The following is a 5,484-nucleotide window of genomic DNA, read 5'->3' as shown; positions in this document are numbered from 1 at the left end:
AGTCTGGGTTACATGAAACCCTATCTCATAAGGGAAGGGCTGGGAATGTAGCTCAGTAGAGTGCCTCACATTCACAAAGCCCTGGGTTTGAGCAGAACTATAATTCCAGCACAGTGGAGGCAGAGACAAAGGACCAGAAGTTCAAGATTATCCCTGACTACTTAGTGAAGGGGGGATAAGCTTTGAGGTTTCAAAGGCCCACCCTGTTCCCAGTTAGCCCTTTCTGTCTCCTGGCTGTTTTCTCAACATGTCAGGCTCCAGCACCAAGCCTGCCTCCTGCCACCATGTTCCTCACCATGATGGGCATTGACTCTAATCCTCAAACTGTGAGCCCTAAAGACAACCTCTTTCTTCTCTGATTTGCCTTGGTTGTAGTGTCTGTACCGAAATAAAACAGAAACTGAGACAGTTGCTCTCTGACCTCCACACTCATGCTGTGGTACCCACCCACCCACCCACACACCCACACACACACAATGATAAATAACAAAATTAAAAAGGAAAGGAAACTTACAAGGTAAAGTCGGGTGTGATGGGCCAGCCCAGTAGCACGAGCACTCGGGAGGTGGAGACAGCAGACTGGGGTTCAAGATCATCCTCAATCACAAGTAGAGATGAAAGCCAGCCTGAACTGCTTGAGACCTTGGCTTAAAACCAAGCCAAAACACAAAATACAATCCAGAAAAAGAAAGAAATACTGCCACTTCATGTTCCAAATCTGCGCGGGCCAGGTGGTGGGAGTTGGCAAAGTTCACAAAATAATGAACTACTACACTCTGATTGAGATGACACAGTTTGTTCAGTGCTTTCTCTGTTGAGGGCATTTGCTGAACTCCACATCCAGTATGTACTTAACTCTCATAAACATTATATAATATATTGTCCTTAATTTTACAGATGAGGAAATGGAAAATTGACTCTTCATTGTTACCCTGCAAAGTGCTGGAGATAGCACTGAACCAGGCAATCTATAATGTGTGCTCTTCACTATTGACTAGACTATCATTCCAATTTAGAAATCAAAACTCAATGGCACAGTTGTATCTGATGGGAACAGCAGAAGTCACAAAGCCACCACAGCTGCTTGACAAAGATCCAGCAAAACCGAGCTATATGATGGCCCCGTGACACTTTTGGTTTTGATCTCCGCCTATTGCATACTTGGGGGACTTTTAATATTTGTACAATTTGGGGCTGTTGTGTTGATGGAAATCATGCCTTCTCCCAGGAGCACTTCTTCTCAGCTTCCCCAGGAAGGTCTTGAACACTCTACCCCCTCCCACTTTTAGGGAGACATCCTTATCTACTTGAAGGTCTTCCTTGTGCCTTAGAGGTTGTGACACACATAAAGAAACCAAAGGTCTCTATGAGGCTATGAGACATCTGAGAAACATCTGTCCATGTACTTACTCAGGAACAAGATAATCAAAACAAAGTAAACTCAAAACGGTCAAGTTTTGGTGGGCCAGAGGGGTTGGCCACAGATCAGATTATAAGCCTCTTCCCGCTGTACACTCAAGCAATTACATGGCATATACAGCAACATAGATAGATTAGCTGAAGTTACCTCTGTCCTACACAGAGACTTATATTGATGGGCAAAGAATGATGTAGAAAGATGATAAAAGAATGAGCTGTCAGGACCTCCTTTTCTTAGAAAAGTTAGCACATGTAGAGCCACTGTGATGTCTTATGGCCAAAGAACAAAAGAATGCCAGGACTAGACATATAAACAAATCCTATAAAGATATATTATGCCAGAATTTAAATAATAACTGCAGCAGCTTTGGCCTGAGGATCTTTCCTGAGCACTCTGACCATTAAGAGTTAATAATATACTGGTTGGGACACAGCAATCTGCCTGGGTTGGCTTGGAGATTTTGTTTTGGTCTAGGGTCCTTGAAACACAAAAGCTACTAGCCTGAGAATAGGCTGTCATATGTTTCTATGGGTTGTGGGGTTGATGAGTAAAAATGGTTATAAAAGGTAACTGTTGATCGATGATGATGAAACTTAAGGTGAAATGACTGTAAAAGATAACTCTGTTCTGTCAGGGTTATCAGTGATGACTAAAAGCCATGCAAGAGGAAGTGAAGCACATGTCCAAAACCAAAAATGATATGAGCTATGCTGTGGAACAACATGAATGTATCCCTGCTTACTGAATGCTGTATAAAGAAGCACTCTGGCTGCTAGTCTCTATGCTGCAAGATTCTCCGACCATCCTGCCTGGCTCATCCTCCCCTCTCTGCTGACGCCTTCTTCCCTCCTCTCAGGACTTGTCAACTGCCAGGGGCTGGTCCCCAGCAGCTCAATAGGGAGAGGATGCGGCAGACCACACAACCCATTAGGCTAATCAACACTGTGCATATAGTCACTCTTAAGAAGAAGATGGCTAATGTCATCTTTGTAGAAATGACTGGCTTGTTTGTCATTACTTCGCAGGTGTTGGCAGATTGAGGACATGGCTGGTGGGGAGAGTATGCTGGGGGGCTGGCCATATTGGTCTGGGACTCATATTTATTTCCAGAGGTTTCCTCAACCCTCCCTAACCTTGGTTACCAATCCTCATTAAAGCACAGGGGTGGCTCTGCTTGCTTGGTCAGAATAGCAGTCAGTCAACCTTTTCTTTAAAAGAACAGAAACTAAATAACTTGAGACACATCTGTCCCTGTCAGACAGGCTTCTTTTTGCTTGCTATTTTTGTTTTTGTTTTCATTTTTCTTTCAACAACCCAATAAAAAGATGAAAGCCAGCTTTAGGTTGCAGCTATACAAAAACAGGTCACAGCCAGACTTGACCCAAGACTATTGTTGGCAGACCAGAGAACCATTTTTATGTGGATAAACAAACCCTGATATTAGACATGTCTGTTATACCCGATTCCATGAGTCCATTTTGAATTCTGACAGATATCTTTGATCTTGATTTCAATAGTACTCTTCCCAAATGGCACACATTTTTGTAAAGAGAACTTGAAAGGTAAATGCTGTGTTTGTGCTGTAAATTTTATGTATTTAAAAAACTGAAGTCTCATAAAAAAAATATCACACACACACACACACACACACACACACAAAGCACAGGGATGGTAAACTCAGACAGAAAAACTGCCTCGAGCATCTCCTTTGCGCCTGTAAAAGGCTGGTTTCTTTCAGGTGAAAGGGGGCAGCTCTAGTTAATCTGCTTGACCTTGTTCCTGCATTTGTTTTAAAAGCTAGATCTCTCACTCTGTACACCCGGCTGGCGTTAAACACAGAGATTCATTCACCTATCTCTGCCTGCTGAGTGCTGGGATTAAAGTTGTGTGTCACTATGCCAGCTAGTCCCCAAATTCTTGGTCATTCTAGGGAAGCCGTATTGGAAAGATGCTTTTGGTGCCCTTCTTCAATGAACTGGACATAGTTTGGTCACTGGGGAAGTGTGGCCACTCCACATCTTTGTGAGTTTTTGGAACATGGTTCATTCCTAGGGTCCCAGCTGGTCGCTTGAAATCGTTTCCTTTTTCTTTGTGAATTACTTTTGAAACCCCTTCAAGAATGAAGGGTAAGTGGAGGCCCTCAGCTCCTCAGCTGCAGGTTTCCTGATATCATTGGAGGGAAGCCTTGGGTACTCAGGGATGGGGGTGGGGTCAGGAGCAAACCAACCCTGTACAATAGCTGGGCAGCCAGATGTTCACTTTCACAGGTCTCCTGTAAAACTGGCAGGGCAGATACAGATTAAAACGCAGCACAAACTCCATTTAAAGTGCATTACAGATCAGGAGCCAGCTCCCCCTTGGGCAGGAGAAGGGAGGGAAGGGCACAGAGGCCACATCACTCCTCTTCTTATCTAAGACCACATGTCTCTCTTCTAGCTTTGTGAAGGGTGATTTACACCCCTGGCTGGAATGACTCTCTTTCTGGGCTGATTACATCTGCAAATGCCCCCCAGAGGCCGCAGCAGGATGGCCATATTCAGACGAAGCAGCCAATAAATCTCAGAGGTATATTGTACTTCATAGTGCCTGCCCTTTTGGCCCTCTGCCAGTCGGGCTGTGTGTGTGGGGTGTGTGTGTGTGCTCAAGTTGGAGGGTTTGGAGACGAAACCATCCTCTTTCGTCAGCCTTTACTCTTGTCCTTCTAGACTCTGCTAAGTTTTCCTAGTCAGTTTTTACTTGGGAAACTGGTGGGAATCAAGCCCAGGCCTGACAATTCTCCTTGGTCTTCCAGGTGCCATGCTGCGTTCTAGACATTGCAGTTCCTGGCTAGTTGGATCCTGATACAGCAGTTTGCTCACAGGGGTCTCATTGTCAGAAAATGGGCTCCTAAGTGACATCTCCAGTCACTCTTCAGTGATTTAGCCGTAGTTGCGGGGTGGTGAGGGCAAGGTTTCCAGTACAGACTGGTTTGCCTTTGAGCTTATGTGCTCCTACCCCCACGTTGGAGTGTTGTGCTCAGGACTGGATCCAGAGCCTCACTCTATCAACCACGCTACATCCTGGTCAGGGTTTGATCTGTTTAGCAGGGACTGGGGGAGCTGAGGGTCAGAGTGGAAGAATCACCTTTTGACTGCTCTCATGGGTTAAAGGGGCTTAATCTTGGAGCAGCTGGATGTCCCAAAGCTCCTGAGACCTGCCCTGGTTATGCTTCCCTTAATCATTTCATCAGTCTGGGGCCATTTTTCAGAATCTTGATTTTAATAATCACAAAACCTTACCCGTGGAAATATTTACTAAGGACAAATAAGATAATAGATGTGCAAACTCTCTGTCTCTCTCTATCACCACATACACACACACACACACACACACACACACACACACACACGCACACAACCCACGAAATCAAGATACCTTTGTGATGCTTCAAGATTTCTTGGTTTTGTTCTGTTTTGTTTTTGAGACAGGGTTTCTCTGTGTATCCCTGGCTGTCCTGGAACTGCTCTGTAGACCAGGCTGGTCTGGAACTCATAAAGATCTACCTGCCTCTGCCTCCCAAATTCTGGGATTAAAGGCTTGAGAAACACAGTGTCAGTCTGTAGCCCCGAACTCACTCTGTAGGTTAGGCTAGAATCAACACACAGCAATCCTGCTTCTGCCTCCAGTATTTCAGGAGTGAGCCCAGAACTGGTTGATTCCAGTGTTGTTACAAGATTTCATTTGTGGCGGTTATTGTTCCTGGACTGCCCGGGGTTCGGAAAGAGATAGGTGCTTTGTTTCTGACAAATACTTAACAGCAGCAGTCTTACCAGGAAAGTAGTCAGCAGACAGTAGTTTGGCAGACTCTAGGGGCTCACGCTGTAGACTCCAAGTGGGCCCTAAGGTCTTGTACCGCTCTGAGTCCAGGAGAAGCAGCCTCCAGCCTGATGTGCCTGGCGCTTCGGAGTTGGAGGGCGGTGCCCGCGACCCTACTGGGAGAGTGGCGGCGCCGGGAGGAGGGGCGGGAGGCGGCGGTGGGAGGTGCCGGCCGAGGGAGCCCAGCTAGTCCCGCGCACCGAGGGGAC

The sequence above is a fragment of the Phodopus roborovskii genome, unplaced genomic scaffold (genome assembly GCF_943737965.1).
Source record: "Phodopus roborovskii unplaced genomic scaffold, PHOROB, whole genome shotgun sequence".
Taxonomy (NCBI): Eukaryota; Metazoa; Chordata; class Mammalia; order Rodentia; family Cricetidae; genus Phodopus; species Phodopus roborovskii.
This window is presented reverse-complemented; position numbering follows the sequence as displayed.